We start from the raw sequence: 18,174 nt of genomic DNA, 5'->3' as shown, positions 1-18,174 counted from the left end.
ATTGTCAAAAATAACAAAATTGACCAGTTGAAAAAAATTACAAAATTTACAAATATGTCAAAATTGAAAAAAAAAATTATAAGAATTACAAAATAGACGAAACTGTCAAAATTTACTAAATTGAAAAAAAAACAACATTGACGAAATTGTCAAAATTGGCATTTTAAGATTGTGAAACTTTCAAAATTAACGAAACTGTCAAAATTGACGAAATTAACAAAATTGACAAAAATTTTCGAAATTGACAAAACTGTCAAAATTGACGAAATTGTCAAAATTGACAAAATTGGCAAAATTGACAAAATTGACAAAACTGTCAACATTGACGAAACTGTCAAAATTGACTAGTTGAAAAAGTTGTCAAAATTCTCAAAATTTGTAAAATTGACAAAATTGATAAAATTAAAAAAATGACAAAATTAAAAAAAAAACATTGCAAAAATGAACAATTGTCAATGACAGAAGTTAAAAAAAAAAATACAAAAATTTGCGAAAATGACAAAAATGACAAGTTGAGAAATATGATTAAATTGACAAAATTTAAAAAAAATACAAAAATTACCAAATTGTCTAAACAAAAATTACAAAATTGACAAAATTTACAAAAATGCCAAAATTGAAAAAAAAATATAAAGTAGACGAAATTTAATTATTTTTTCAAAAATTACAAAATTTGTTAATTGACAAAATTGACACGTTAAAAAAAATTACAAAATTGATAAAATTAGAAAAATAAAAAAAAAATGACAAAATAAAAAAAAAAACAAAAACATAAATGAACAAAAATTCACAAAAATTACAAAATTTTAAAATAATTACAAAAATTTGTTGAAAAAATTTGATAAAATTGACAATATTAAAAAATACAAAAATAACAAAATTGTCAAAATTGACAAGTTGCAAAAATTTACAAAATGGACAAAATAAAAAAAAAATGAAATTACAAAAATTACAATATTGTCTAAATTGACAAAATTGACAAGTTCAAAAAATATTATCAATTGATAAAATTAACAAATTGACTAAATTGACGAAACTGTCACAATTGACAAAATTTACGAAACTGAGAAAATTTACAAAATTGACAAAACTGTCAAAATTGACAAACCTGAAAAAATTACAAAATAGACGAAACTGTCAAAATTGACAAAATTGAAAAAAATAAAAAAAAACGACAAAACTGACAAAATTAATAAAGTTTACAACATTTACAAAATTCACAAAAGTTGTCTTTTTTAATTTATATAAATTTTGATTTTTTAACTAGATATTGGAAAGACTTAAAACTTTAGGGTATTATATATTTTTATAAATTTATTATTATGCAGCAAAAAAATTACAAAATTGTCTGAATTGAAAAAAAAAAAAACACTACCATAAATCATGTTTCAATCAATCACTCCTATACAAAATTTCTCCTTACAAAAATAAATAAAAATAAAAAAGTTACAAGTTGAAATTTTTTTGCCAATTAACAAATTGACGAAAGTGTCAAAATTACAAAATTTACGAAACTGTAAGAATTGTCAAAAATGACAAAATTTACGAAATTGAGAAAAATGGCGAAACTGTCAAAATTGACGAAATTGACAAAATTGACAAAATCGTCAAAACTGTTAAAATTGTCAAAAAGAATGGTGATTTTCAACATAACCTCAAATGGCCGGATTCTGATCGCCCCGAAAAAGCCGTGTAGAGGGATGCCATTTTCTTCAGAGGCGGTGTCTGTATAATTTTGACAAAAAGTCTGCAGGTAGTCTGTTCTTTACTCATAATTAATTTTTATTAGACCATAAACCACATTAGGGGGGTTGGAATCACTATAAATGAAAAGAAGGCACCAACCACCTAAAGGTGGATTAAGTAACGTTTTTTTTAATACTCCTGACCTGATTCAGGGCGGTTACAAAAACTCCCACTAATCAAGAATATAACATTTTGTTGATAAGACTTAAAAAAAAAACCTCTAGATTTTTTACTTAATTTTGCCGTGATATGAGACTTTCTTTCATAATAAAAACACAGATATTCTGCAATGAACAAACAACACATCTTTCCATACAAATCAACCACAACACGGATTTGACCGAGGATTTGACCATCTTTATTCTCTCTTTCGCCAGCCGCGTGCTTCCCGTTGTTTTCTCGCTGTTTGTTCTCTCTTCACTTGCGTGCTCTCGCGCTCAATTCGCAATCTGTCAAGTTAGCCAACAAGGCAATAGCTTTAAAGGTGCGCACTTTTTCATTCACTCTAAACTCTTTTTTTATGAACTTATGGTGAATTCGCATAAAACAAATCAAATCACCAAACCCGCAATTAATTGAAATATAGTTTTTCTGCATTTTGAAGATAAAAAATGAATTAAATATGGGTTGGATTTTTGTGGCGAATAAGAAAAGAATTAGACATGCCGGCAACTATTTTCAATTCTGCCAAATGGCCAGACGTAAATCTCCTGTCTAATTCCATCAATCATGATTTTAACGGCTGGTTTGAATTTATATGTAGTTCTCGGATCAACCACCAGAATGGGATGGCGTGGACCTGACCGTGACTTCGCAGGGCTGCAGCTGACATGTGACAGCTCGAGCTCGATCATTGTTTGCATCAGGACACTGTGACGAGAAGTTCGTCATTTTTGGGTTAAATTATATATTTTTTCACTGGGCATAGAAAACCTTATGAATTAATTTAAAAAAAATATTTAAACCTCAATTTAAAAATCTGTCAGATATATGAAAAAGACAAGCATAAACATAGTTTAATTTTTTTTCCTGGTGTCTAAAGCCGAGGTCGAACAAAAAAACGCTTTCGTTTTTCAATTTTCCGGATAATTTCCGCCAACTGCCAAGAGAGGTCGTTGTTTGGCGCGCTTTTGTTCACAACAGTTTAGTACCTATATTGAAGGTAGTAATGAACAAAAAACAGACACTCAGCTGAGGGGGTGAAAAAAAAAGGTGGACGTGAAGTGAAACAAACCCCACAAATATTGGTTTGTCGGGTTGGTTGGTAATAATCGATGACGTCCGAAGGCGCCAATCTTGGGCACGTGTCTCGAAGAGCTTGTAGAAAAAGGGGGTGTGTTGGTGGTCGTTCGGACAAGTAGGGTATTTATTGAAAATCCAAAACAACAGCTCAGCACCAATGTTCGATTTACTACGCACATGCGGTTGAGGAAGCCGGCTCGAGACTTGTTTCAGATGATTTCCGTCAGCTTGGGCGATTTTTTGTACGGAGAAATTTTGTAAAGGAGTGAAACGGTGATTGATTTAAACATGATTTATGGTAGTGTCTTCCTTACTCATTTTTTTACGTTACAATCAAACACAAATTATCGATTTTTGAAGAAATTTAGTAAAATTCAGGTTACCTAGTCTTCAACGCCATGAATTTATAAGAGAAGTGTTGATATTCCATTTTTTTAAGGGAATAAGGGAAATTCTCCACGGTATTCCCAAATCAAATTCGCTTGCAGTTTTCAACAAAAATCTCTAACATCACCCCGATAAAGTCAACGAACGGAGTAAATCAAAGTCAATAAAAAGAAAACGGCACGATCACAAACTACATAATTCAATTAAGTTGTATCTACTGGCTGACCATTCGCACACGATGCACGTTTAGCATGCAAATTTGAGTGCGAGCATTTCGTTTTTCTCATCTGCTCAATAACAAAACGACTCGAACTCGAAAAAACTGACGACGAAAGCTCGTCGAAATTTCCAATCTTGAAGCTAATCGAGAGGAAAGCTGACTGAACTGACTTTGTGAGGGGGGGGCTATTTGAATTTCAATGAATAAGGCTAATTGATTGAGATTTTCGACAATACGTTAGCTGATGATAGGCTAGTGATAGCTGCTTGAGGTTGACGAGCTCGTTGGATGGAAGATTCGTGCCAATGTACCAGCGAATTTATTTTATTCAGTACAAACTTGGATTAAATTTAAGGTGTAAAGCTTTCTAGCGGAAAGAATTTACCCGAATAACGAGTATGTTTATGGCACCGTGTTGTGTGGAAAACAAACAGCTGTCACTTCGAAAAATCACCCATTTTATTTCTTAACCTTATTTTTTTTATTACGGATTACAGGTTAAGGGATGAATACAATGAAGGTGACAAAACAAAAAAAAAATTTAAAAAGTTTATTCAAAGAGTTCTTAAAATTACAAAAGAAACCATAACTTAACCACTTAACCTATTTTTAACTAGCTCATATAAATATAAGTTTAATGGATATGTTTTAATTTTAAATTGGTCTTATTGGTTTTAACTCAATAACTTAATTTAAAAAAATAGTTAACTAAATTAGCCAAAAGAGTTTTCATAAGTAAAAATTAGTAGAAATCATATAAATTTTTAAATTAGTTCAATTTAGTAGAATTTAGTAGGGAGCGGCCGTGGCTGACTGGTTACGGTGTTCGCTTTGTAAGCGAATGGTCCTGGGTTCGATTCTCATCTGCTCCCAACGAGAAAGTATAGGAAATATAAATCTTGAAACTCTGAACATGAACGAAAAATCAAAGTCGCTCGAGTCGGGGTTCGATCCCCCGTCCTTTGGATTGGTAAGCAAAAATGCTAACCACTAGGCCATCGCGACTTGGTGAGCTATAACTGGAATTAGGAATACTGTTGCTATCAACTATATACGCGCTGGGTCCTTGTCCATTTGACAAGGGTTCGGAAGTTCTAAATAACGTTTGAACCCGATTGGTACAAACGTTCTTCAGGGCGGGGCTTGTCGATAAAGCTGAAGTACCTCGCGCTCGGCTAGCCAGCGTAGAAATGGGTCACTGAAGCTCGGCAGAGCTAACACCTTCCAAATGCCTATGCGAGTTATTTGCATGTATAGAATGATCTAAAAAAATACATGGAAACAACTCAATTTGTAAGAAGCGGCCGCGTGGTCCCGTTTGGTTGGTTGCACACACACACACACACAGTTCAATTTAGTAGAATTTAGTTAAAGTTACTTAAATTTAGTTAAATTTTGTTGAATACAGTAAAAATAAGTTAATTTTAGATAAATTACGTTATATTTGGTTAAATTTAGATAAATTTAGCTTAAATTAGTTAAATTTTGATAAATTTAGTTAAATTTGATTAAAATTGGTTAAATTTAGTTGAATAAAGTTTATTATTTTTAAATCAAGTTTAATTTTGTTAGATTAAGTTAAATTTTGTTAGATTTAGATAAATTTTGTAGTAATAAAATTTTTAGTTAATTCAGTTGAATTTTGTTAAATTAAGTTAAAATAAGTTTAAGGTACCGTCATCAGGGGTGACATTGGGTCTGGGGGTGAGATTGGATCATACAAAAATGCTGAAATTTGTATGACCCAATCTCACCCCCCAGACCCAATGTCACCCCTGATGACGGTAATAAATCAAGATAAATTTTCTTAAATGCGGTTAAATAAAGTTAAATTAAGTGAAACTAAGTTAATTTTAGCTATAGTCAGTTAAAATTAGTTGAATTTGGTTTAATTTAGTTAAATTAAGTTTAGTTAAGTTAAATTGGAGAAGAAAATAAGTAAAATTAGGTAAAATTAAGTTAAATAGGTTCATTTAAGTTATATTTAGTTAAAATTCGTAAAACTTAGTTGAAGTTGATTTAATTTAGTTAAATTATGTTAAATAAAGTTAAAATAAGTTTTTTTTATTCAGTTGAATTTTGTGAAATTAAGTTAGTAAAATTCAATTTATTTAAGTTTTGTTATGTTAAATATGTTAAAATTGGTAAAATTTAGTTAAATTTGGTTTAATTCAATTAAATTGATTAAAATTTTGTTAAGTTATGTGAAATGAAATTAAATGTAATTTCGTAACATAAAGCTAAATTAAATTAGATTAAGTTTTTTAAGTTTGATTAGTTTAAAATTAGTAAAATATAGTAAAATTTGATTTAATTTAGATAAATTATGTTGCATTGAGTAAAATTGTGTTGAGTTTAGTAAACTTAAGTAAAATTAGGTAAAATTAAGTAAAATTGAGTAAATTGGGTTAAATTTAAGTAAAATATGAATGATATTAGTGATATTGGTGTGAGAAACCAACACAAAAATTTAAGAGCGAGTCCACGAACAGGGCATACCCCTTTGTATGGGACGTCGTTTGGACCTCACCAATCTGCCTGAAATTTTCAGGGGTTGTTTGTACATATAAAACTAGCATCTGGCCAAAACATGAGCACTCTAGGTCAACGGGAAGTGGGGCAAATCGCTGCGTTCTTTCATTTTTTAAATGGTTAAAATGGATCAAAATAAGCATTTTTATGCATGTTTCTATTGTGAAATTGTCTCAGAAACACGAATATGAAAAAAATATCACCAGAAAATGGGATCTAAGGGGTCCCCCGAGCAAAAATTTACAACCAAAAAATACACTAAAAGTGTCTATTTAATATGTTAAACTGCCTTACCCAAAGCGATCTCAGTCTTAAATGGTAGTCCCAGATGTCCCCTACAAGCTGCAGGTCGAACCGAGTTGATATCTGGATGGAACACTTTTTTATTTGAGTTTGAAAATTATGCTATTTTTTTCAGTAAAATGCCAATAACTCCCTTTAGATTTAACCAATCGGGATGCTTCTCCCTGCATTTTGTTGCATTTTTTAAGCCCTTACAGATGCATTTTGAATTTTGAAATTATATTGAATTTAGCTAAAGTTATAGCATTTTTAAGATTTTTGACGTTTTTGAACCTTCAAACTTTGTGTCCCGATTTGCCCCACTTCCCGTTGACATAGAGTGCTCATATTTTGGCCAGATGCTAATTTTATATGTACAAACAACCCCTAAAGATTTCAGACAGATTGGTGAGGTCGATGCGAGATGGATATGCTTTGCTCGTGGACTCGCTCTTAAATTTTTAAGGTGTGTGTCTTTGCTTAAGCGTCTTAACTGGCACTGGCGAAGCCCGACAATCGCCCGCAGCCCCCCAAACGTTAGAGTGGGTTGTTGACACAATGTCGGGCTTAGTTTTAGCAAATGTCGATCTGATAATTTGAAACTGTACTATTTATTTCTGCGGAAGTAGGTTTCTGGCTTCAATATTTATGGTTCAAAAGTTTAACTGAATTTCATTTATAATGAATCATTATCATTTTTTTTTCAATGGAGTACCCGATTTGAGCGGTAGAAATTACAGTCCTTCCATAAGGAATACATTGTAGAAAAAAACAAAAACTGCTCGAATGAATATATTTATAACTTGTTTTCAAAAATCATCTTTTTCCCGACCTGGAAAAACGTCGACGACAACTTCTCGCGAGATGCATTACTGCATCCACTTATTAACCTCATTTGGCTGCACCTAACCTCACTTTGCTCAGCGCCAGGGTTGCCTAATTACACACGTAATCGCGCCCTCAAATCACTACCATCAGCAGAGAAACCCACATTTTTCGCATGCTCACATCGTCAAGTTATCGACAACACTGCTCACGAGTCGAAGTCTTCCTTCTTGGTGGAGCTTGGCGAAGCCCTCCTGATTATACACCATCTGGTTATTATAGGTTATGTTTTGGGTTGGCTCATGCTCTTTTCCACCCATGTAGGTGAATTAAACGCACTAAAAACATTAAATTTCATGCAAGGTGGAATATTTCCGAAAAATAAAAATGCCACCACCAACACCAAGTTGTGAGGTGCGAGCTTGAAAATAAGGTGATTAAAAATCGTGAAGAAAAGAAAAATTAGCGCCATTGTTAGAAAGGGTTTTGTTTTCCGCCCCTGGTGAAAATCAAAACAACGCACCCAAGCAGAAGGGCGCGTCTTGGAGTTGGAATCACGTGGCGTGAGGTCGATTGGAGTCATTGCGTGAGGTCTGGGCTCGCTCACCTAGTGATCTTCATCTTATCGTGTGTTACGACTGAATTATGTGCCGATGGTGGTGCGTTTGGAGGTCTAGCTTTACAGGAAATTGGATTTGTTTTTTTTTTCTTCAGATGAGTTTTCGTGTAATGGTTTGAATTTTGATGTAAACATTATCATTTAGCATTTTTTGAAACTTTTCCGAGTTTTTTTTAATAAGAAAAATGGAGTTTTTTTAGCGTCAGCGTGCACACAAAACGTGTGATAAATAAACAGCTGTCACTTTTACACCCTTATTTCAAATCACTCAGTTTTCGTCAAAACCGAGCCTACTCAGAAATGAGTAAATGGCGTATCTGTAAGATTTGAGTGAATTTACTCAGATCTGGGTGAAAAAACCACTCAATTTTCGTTGAATGTTGAGTGCAATTGTAGAAAAAAGCAAAAACTGCTCGAATTGAAGGCTTTCTAGTTAGAAATTTACCATCACATTCAAAGTATGTTTACATTACAGCTAGAGGTTTGTTTGCATCAGATTTCTTATCTCTTTCCAGCATATTTTTTTTTGTCAGGCGACTTCTAGCTGGTTTTTTTCACTGACCGCCCGATATGTCAGCCATCATACTTCGCAGGGCTGTGACAGCCCTGTCGAAAAAACACCCTACTGTTCCTAAAACATAATCGGGTTTAGTCGGATGCATCGACTGACGAAATAACCGACTAATCGGTCGATGTTGCAACATACGCTTATGGAAATTTAACCCAGACGTAAGCCGACGAATCGGTATTCGCAATCAGCCTACTCGACCATACGAAGTTGGCCGATTAGTAGGTTGATTAAAATCACTGTCCCCGGAGAAATCCGGGAACCTGCGTCTTAATGGAACCGGCGTATGACTTAGCTGCCAAAAAGTAATGGATTACATACCCACAACGTTTCGGCTGCTAGTTCAATCACCTAAAAATAAATTTACGAATTAGAAATCATTGTCTATTTTTAAGAACTTACCCCAAAAGATTTAAGTAAACACACCGATGGTCAATTGAAGCGCCGGGCCTTCTGCTGGGACTGCTACCTCAAAACTATGTTTTGGTTCATTACCTTGAAAACATTTAAAAACAAACAAACACTTGAAACAATAAACTTGCCTATGTTTCTTAAAAATGATTATTGAAACACTTAGAAAATACTTACCAAACTTTGTACAAGCTACTTTTTGCTACAACATTGAAAATTGCAGGAATTCCGGTTCAAATTAACGCAGACAATAATTTACCTAAGTCCATTTAGTAAACAATACTAAAACGTATTTCATTGACCGATTCTTTGACCAACTTAGTATGTTTCCGTGCATTCCCGACTAAAGCCAATCTAATTTGCCGATTAATATATCGACTGAAACGTTGGCATCGACGCATGCCAACTTAGTAGGTTTACTAGTCGGTCGTTTTAGAAGACACCCGATTTCGTTGGCTGATTGCTCAGATTGAGAACTGTCAAACTTTTTACAGGGAGCTCGAGCTTGATCATTGTTTGCAGTAGGACACTGTGACGAGGAGTCCGTCATTTTTGGGTTTAAGTATATTTTTCCCTGGGCCTAAAATCCCTTATCGTCCACTTTATGGCATAACATTTCCCAGTTTAATCTATTAAAAAACATGTCATCCAGGGAAAGTGAACTATCAAATGACCAAGTCGTTACCAAAGAAATATCATCACGTTCGATTGCCGCGAGGCACTCATTTCACAGTTATGTCCCAATTACCAACAACTTGACCACAACCTCCTAGAAAGAAGTAGAAAAAAATTAGTCCACCTAACTCTTAACTATTTCAAAGAGCCCCAGCGATTGGATCTCGAATTAACGAATCTTTGAGGGTGCGAAAATGAGCGCACATTAGTGGAAGAGGGGGATTGCCCCAGCTGTTTATTGGCTAGTTTTATTTATTTTCTTGTGTTCGATATTATGTCACAACGCCGTGTGACTGACCCGACGTGTGTGACGTGACGCGCACTGGTTCACTTGTTTTGCTGGCCTAACTTGTTTTTATAATTGAAAATGTGCGCAATTTTGATAGTGATCGATTTTGCAAGGATCACTTTGGTCGAAATTCACCGCAATCTAGTTGGCTTTGATTGCGCGTGTAGTGATGACCCTTTTTGAGTGAACTGTCAAGTGATGATTTTACCGCGGCATTGTTTTGAAATTGGCTGATGAACGCAGTGATTTGTTTACCTCTCCCCGGAAACGTCAAACCATACAAAATTCAGGGTGGTTACACTTTCGCGATTTTCGCGGATTTCGCGAATTTCGCGATTTTCGCGGATTTGGCGCGGATTTAGTCATCGATGGCGCGGATTTCGCGGATTTACAAAACTGAAAAATATTTTTTTATTCAATACATTTTTTTTGTTTAATTTAATTCGTATAAAGTACCTAATCATGTCTTGATTTGAAATTGCGTATTATTGGCAATTTCAAATATCATTATTGAAAATTTTGCAAGATTTTTTTGTCAAATTGTTATTCAATATTTGTTAGATTCGTTTCATAGCTTCAATAATGTTATTTGAAAAATATAATTAATGTTCATGAAAAATGATCTTAATAATACAATTTAAATTTCTAGTGTACCTTATTCGACTCAATCTTGTTGGCTCAAACTAAATTAAAAATAAATTGGTAAAAAGCAAAAAGAACAATGACATACAAATTAAAAAAAAATAGTTCTAAGCCTTTTTATTAATTTTGCTAAAGGTTGGTTATTAATCGCAATGTTGAAAAAAAATTAAAATCAGCAAAGTTTGATCTGAACTTTTGATTTAATAAATGTAGTCATCATCATACTGCGATCCACGAGAGAGATTGGTGTCCTTTTTATTTATTTTTAATTTTATGATTTCTAAAGATGATAATTGAACTAAGCTCAATAGCTGAAGATTTTGTCTGACATCTCACTAAGAGGAACAACTTGTACTTGGTTAGGCAATCCAAAAAAATAAATCAAATGTGTTTTGATTTTTGAGAATTTTAACGATTGTTAAAATGAACTACATAATTTTGAAAATTGAGCATTTTTATTCATTATTCGAAAGATAATATTATATAAAACAAACTTTTTGTTTATTAGAGCTTGGACTTCGGATATCCGGATAATTTACATTTTTTTTTTTTTTCATATAAAATCAGATATTATCTTTTTAATCAAACCAAATAAAAAAAAAATGTACGAAAATCGTATCAGAACTGAAAATTATTTGGATACAAATATTTGAGGAACCCAAAATAGGATTAGGAATAAAAATGTAACGGATCGGATAGTTTTTCGGATGATAGTATTCGACCATAAATCATGTGATACCTGTAAAATGATTTTTTGTCGTCTTAATATCGCCCCACAGTCGTGAGAAAAAGCTGACATGTATGAGTTAGTTTATTTTCTAATAGAATTATCAATGGTACAAATTATCCGGATATCCGAAGTTCCAGCTCTAATTTTAGTAAGACCTTCTGAAGCGATCTTGAAAGTTTTATTTTCATTTTAGATATAATGGAGTGTATTTATTATTCAAAAATAGTTATTAAAAATAACTTCACTCTGATTCCAGCCATAAAATGGTTAACTATTAGTAATTGTTGAAATTTATTTTAGAAAAAATATGTTATAAATTGAAATTATTTTAATTCATAAAATTGTTAAATAGAAGTCAAGTCTTTCACAGCTTATTTGAGTTAAATAAAAAGGATTATGATTTATGTTTGAAATTAAAATCAGATTGAATAAGATCGACTAAATTGTCCAAGACATTTTCGAATTCTTTGTGGCATTTTTTTTTTAAATTTCAATACATGGATGTTTCTATGCGTTTTCATGAAAACAAATGTAATTGTTTAAGTTAAGTAGTTTCGATATATGTTCAAAACTTTGTTTAAATAGCAATAGGCAATATTCAAAAAATCTTTTATCCGATGAAATTTCACCTAAATTGTAACATTTTATATTCTGAAACTCCATTTTAAATTAATTATATTTAATGTTCAAACAAAATGCCCAAAGAAACAAATTGATTGTAAGTTTTTCATGAGTCAAGTGCGAAGATACAATGGTGCAAACACATTTGACGTAGACAATTTATTTTACACATTTTCAATCTGAAGTTTTTTAGAATCACTGTTAGTATACAGTCCAGACTCGATTATCCGAAGGCCTCGGAAAAATTTGACGTCGTATAATCGAATCACGAAAAAAAAATTTTCGTTGTCTAACTTTTGATTGTTGAACTTAGGTTTGACCCGCTAAAATGATTTAGAATTTTTAAATCCGAGATGGCGGCCAAAATGGCGGTGATGCAATATTGAAAAAAAAACATTTTTTTGATAGGCAATCAACAACTCAAATTTGACTAAAATGGGTGGGGTCATAGAACTCAAATTTTATATGTTAAAAACAAGAAAATGAAAAATACGAAAAAACAATTTTGTTCGTGATTCGATTATCCGAAGTCTCATACAAACCTTCGGATAATCGAGTCTGGACTGTAAATCATAAAATACTATGGCAAATAAACTTTTTGGAAAAAAGCATTACTGACTAACCCAGTACATGTTTTTTTTTTTTCAAATATTAATGTTAAGGCAATCCTAACCAATTAAAAAATATTTGTATTCGAAATGTTAACAATGCCATCGCTGTTTAGCGGTATTAACTTATTTAAGTAAGGCATTTTTTTTATTTTCGTTAGGTTCGGATTTTCTAGCTTTTACATGATTTGCCTTCATATGCGTAAAAATGACTCGCGATATCAATTTTTCCATGGGGAGCTGGTTAAGCTAATTTGTAAAGAAAGAATATAAAATATATCAACAACACGTTTCACATTTTGCTGCAAAATTAACCTTCAGAATTAATCATTTCTGGCATCCTACCAAATTAAATGAAAGATGGAATACAAATTTAAAATAAAATATATTAGAATAACAAAAAATGTTTGTTTTACCCAAATATTTATTTTATATATCGAATGTTTATTTCTTGATATTCGAAATGTAAACCCCAAATCTATTTAACAAATTTCAATTTCTCTTAGTTAAACATAATTTATAATTTTTAAAAAAGTTCTTACAAAATTAACAATAAAGAAATGCGTTTGCTAACTTGTTTGATAAAAGTGATTTTAAATCTTATACTTGATTAGTATTTGAAAACACTAAATTGTTTTGAAATTTCGCGAAAAAATGTATGGCGCGGATTTCGCGGATTTGAAAAAGCTCGGCGCGGTTTTCGCGGATTTGATTTTGGGAAAGTTGTAACCACCCTGAAAATTGCTTCCGGATCTTTTCCTGGAGAGATCCGGAAAAAATTCCGGCAGCAATTTGTATTGATTTGACGTTTGCTGAGGGTGCCGAAAAGTTTGGTTATGTTGCTAGCAAAAGACAATGATGATTAAATTTTACACTAACATTTGGTCAAAGCCAAACCTAATAAAAAATGAGTAAGGAGGCAAATGCTAATCTAATTTCTGACATTTGCCTGAGAGCTCAATTTTGAGTAGGTTCAGTTTGGATGAAATTAGAGTGATTTTGGGTAGGGGTGTTATAATGTTTTATTTATTTCAGTATGAATTTATTTCATTTTTCCCACTACCATACTGAATCTTACGTGCTTGGAATTACATCAATTTTGGGCACTAGTGCGTTGTAAGTTGTTACACATTTTTAGCGTTGTTCCTACGCCACACAGGGCATCACACTCACACAATTCTTCCCACTTTCGTTCATGCACGCACTCCATAATACCGCTCACATGATTAAGGTAAGAGCTGGATCTTAAATATTTAAAATAAATGTGTATTGAATTTCTGAATTGTAAGTTTTAAATTGATAAAAAAAATCGGAAAAAATTCGTCAATGATAATTAAACCCAAAATAACGTCCAATTACCCACCGAAAATGGTTACACGCTAAACCGCAAAAGTGTGCAAGTGGAAGGAAAACCTCCAGCTTAATCATGTGAAAAATTGTTTTCATTTTTGTTTGCCACCCCTTCCCCTAACCTCACCCCTCAAAGTGGCCGGCCGCCTGGTCCAATTTTCCCTCGGCGTACACAAAAGAAGTGAGATACCAATCTGCACGTGAAGAAAAATAAGAGGAGTGAAAAAAATCCACCCAAACAATAATAACTGACAACAACAAACGCAGAAGACGAAGAAGAAGAAGAAAACGAAATAAAACTGCAACACGAGCAGTAGGAAGTAAACATCATCAAATAAATTAATTTTGCGCCTATTTATCATACAAATTACTTCCCCCCCCTTCTCAATGTTGCCCCACATGTCCTACCCCCGAGAAAAAAAAATCTTCAAATTTCGTTTTTCAAATAAGAGCTACACGAGAGTGTGTAGATTTTTTTTCGATCGCCCCAAATTGGCCTTAATTTGACAAATAAGACACGCGCGCAGAGGAAAAATTTTGGGGCGAAAATCGAGGAAACATATTTTGCTAGCCAAATAGTCCAAAAATGGTCGAATTAAACGAATCAGTGCCGTTTGTGCCAACTTTTTGCGAGGAGAGTTTTGCAGGCTCAAATTAAGGTCGCATTTGAGGTGAAAATGTTCGTTTTTTGCAAATGAGAGCAGTGAAATTTTTGCAAAGTCATGTTTGTTTTTGAAAATGTTGTTTTAACTCGTTCAGGCATTTTGACCCAAAAATCAAAATTTGCCGATTAAGCCTATAATTTTCGAATGGTCCTAAAAATCATTTTTCCATCATCAAACAAAAATTATATTTAAAAACATTCAGGCTTGAAAGGGTTAAAGTTATTCATCCAAAAGTGAGTCTTTCTGTGTCAGCGTGCACGTGTTCCGTAAGATAAACAAACAGCTGTCACTTTGAAAAATCTTCTCTTACCGCGGTAACTTAAATTCGCCTCTGCTTTCCCCCTTTTTCTTTCAAATTTATCAGATCGACCACAAAAAAAGTGATAGTCCTAATTGAAATGAAAAAATCGTATTGAAATGTAGAAAAACGAATTTGAGAGACAACATTTTTGAATGAAATTTGCATTGGCCATCACAACAAATTTCAAGTCCCTTTTTTGTAAGAACTGCTCGTGTTTCAAGAATTATTTGAATTAAAAAACAATCGTGCATTTTTGTGGGACTTATTGGAGAGATAATATTTTGTGTGCAAAAACGTTTGATACCCATATTGCATATTATGAAATTTTTAGTACTTTCGAAAATTTTTAATAATTTACAAAAAAAAGTCTAATAAAATATGAAAATTTATGTGTTTTTGAAAAATACGGTATTTTATAACAATTTTAGTATTTATTCCAAAAACTCTAATGATAGTGTACTTTCGAAAAATACGGTTTTTGTGAAAATTTTAATAATTTACAAAAAAGTCTAATAAAATATGAAAATTTGTGTGTTTTCGAAAAATACGGTATTTTATAACAATTTTAGTATTTATTCCAAAAACTCTTATGTTAGTGAAAAAGCATACAACATTTCGCTTCGTTTGACACCCATATTGCAAATTGTAAAAATTTGAGACTTTTTTAAAAAAATAAGGTATTTTGTAAAAAAAAGTATTTTACAAAAATATGCTTAAAATGAAAAAGCCAACAAAATTTCGCCTCGTTTGATAAACATTTTACAAATGAGAAAAATAGTCTTCACAAATATCTTATTTAATTTTGTGAAGTTTGAGTATTTTACAAACAACTCTGATAAAATTGAACAATGCGAAAAAACACTCAAAATTACGCTTCGTTTGATACCCATAATGCATGGTAAAAATTTTAGGGGTTTCGAAAAAATACGGTATTTTGTGAAAATTTGAGTACTAACAAAAACTTTAATAAAAGTGAAAAAGCAAACCAAATTTCGCTTCGTTGATACCCATATTGCAAATTAGGAACATTTGGGAATTTTCGAAAAAAACGTTTTTTTGTGAAAATTTTAGTATCTCACAAAAAAAATCTTATTTTTATCACAAAAACAATGAAAAAGCACAACAATTACGGCTTGTTTGTTACACATACTGCAAGGTGACAATTGAAAACTTAAAAAAAAAGTTATTTTGTGAAAATTTTAGTATTTTTCAAAAAAAAAAAAAAACTCTGCTAAGAATGGAAAATGATACAAAATATCACTTTGTTTGATACACATATTGCCATATGCAAATTTGGGGTTTTTCGGAAAATACTGTATTTTGTGATAATTATAGTATTTAAAATAAAAAACTCTGATAAATGTAAAAAAGCATATAAAATATGGCTTCGTTCGATTCGATAATTTACAATATTATGAAAATTTGATTTTATTTCCAAAAAATACGGCGTTTTGTGAAAATTTCAGTACTTTTATTAAAGTGAAAAGCACACAAAATTTCGCTTCATTTTAAAGAAATTTGGCAAATTATGAAAATGAGGATATTTTCTAAAAATACGATATTTTGTTAAAAAAATGGTATTTTTAAAAAAAAATCAGATAAAATTGATTTAAGCGAAAAAGCACAACAAATTTCGCTTCGTTTGATACTCGTATTGAAATGAAAAAAATGAGACTTTTAGAAAAAAAATACGGTATTTTGTGAAAATTTCAGTATTTTACAAAAAAAAAAAAACTCAAAACAAAATTGAATTCATTCAAAAAGCACAAAATATGTCACTTCGTTGATACCCATATTGCAATGTGGAAATTTTCAAAATATCACGGTATTTTGCGATAATTATGGTATTTTATATAAAAAAAATCTGGTAAATGTGAAGAAGCACATAAAATTTGGCTTCGTTCGATTCAATTATTTAAAATATTATGAAAATTTGTTTTTTTTTTCCAAAAATACGGTATTTTGTGAAAATTTTTGGTACTCTGATTAAAGCGAAAAAGCACACAAAATTTCGCTTAATTTTAAACCTATTCGGCAAATTATGAAAACGATATTTTGTAAAAATTAGAGTATCTTACAAAAAAAATCTGAGAAATTGATTTAATTGAAAAAGCACAAAATATGTAAATACTCATATTGCAATGTGGAAATTTGAGACTTTTCAAAAATGTACTGTATTTTGTGAAAATTTGAGAATTTTACAAAAAAAAACTCTGATAAAAGTGAAAAACCATATAGAATTTCTATTCGTTTGATAAACATATAACACATCAAGGATATTTTTTTATGAATACGATATTTTGAAAATTTTTAGTATTTTGCGAAAATAAACTCTGATAAAAATAAAAATCGCGGTATTTTGTGAAAATTGGAGTATTGTATTCAAAAAACTTTAAAACAGTGAAAAAATTATAGCTTTGTTTGATACCCATATTGCATTAAAAAAACAATTTAAGTATTTTTGGAAAAAAATCCTTTTGAAAAAGAAAAAGATTAAATTTCCTTGAAACCTAGCTTCAAACTCATCACATTTCCTAAAAATATATTCTTAGTGAAAGCTTTTCAGAATATAGAAATAAATCCTACTTTTATTAGTATTGAGCCCAGGCTTTACTGGGGTGAGAGGCTACCACGCTAACCACTTCACCACCGGACCCTAAATAACTATAGATAATCGTTATAGCCCCAACGAAAACAATAGAACTATCGTTATCGTTATCAATTCTCGATTATTTTATCGTTAACCTTGGTTTTGACCCAAATTGAGTAAAAATTACCCTAAAATTAGATTTTTTTTTTATGAGCGTGCAAAAAGCATTCACAAAGTGACAGCTATTTGTTTTCGCACGTTTTGTATGCACGCTTACATAGATAGACTCATTTATCGATTTAATTAGGAACTTTGAGGCTGTATTACCCAAAAATAAGCATTTGAATTTAAATCTGTGATTTTTATCACATCATCACTAAGATTTTTGATGGAATTGTACTGAAATTTCAACGAAACCAGATTTCAGTTAAAATTTGCAAACAATCATTCGTGCTTCAACTTGCAATGTCCAACTTGTTAAACATACAATGCATGTATGCAAAACAAGAGTCTCAAAGAATCTCAGAAATCAACAACCTTAGGCTCAACTTTGCAACCTTACCACACACGTTCAGACATGCTGCTGTGACTTTGCTTGCAGCCCCCAGATCGGTTACAATCCGAAATGTCATAATTATAATAGCATCCCCAACAACAAACCATGGTAGCGCCATCGCGCAACATCGAGCAACATGAGAACTAAAGCGGTACCTTGGAGCAGCAGCAATACAATCGACGCGCCGTCATCTGGTCTGGCAGGGCAGAAATTATTAACGGGGAAGGTTAGGGGCGCTGAGTAAACATTGCACGCGCAGCGCAGTAGGCTCAGAAGTTTGGAGAAGAAGAAAAAAAAATGCGAATTTCTTACGGT

The sequence above is a fragment of the Culex quinquefasciatus genome, chromosome 1 (genome assembly GCF_015732765.1).
Source record: "Culex quinquefasciatus strain JHB chromosome 1, VPISU_Cqui_1.0_pri_paternal, whole genome shotgun sequence".
In the NCBI taxonomy this organism is placed as follows: domain Eukaryota; kingdom Metazoa; phylum Arthropoda; class Insecta; order Diptera; family Culicidae; genus Culex; species Culex quinquefasciatus.
This window is presented reverse-complemented; position numbering follows the sequence as displayed.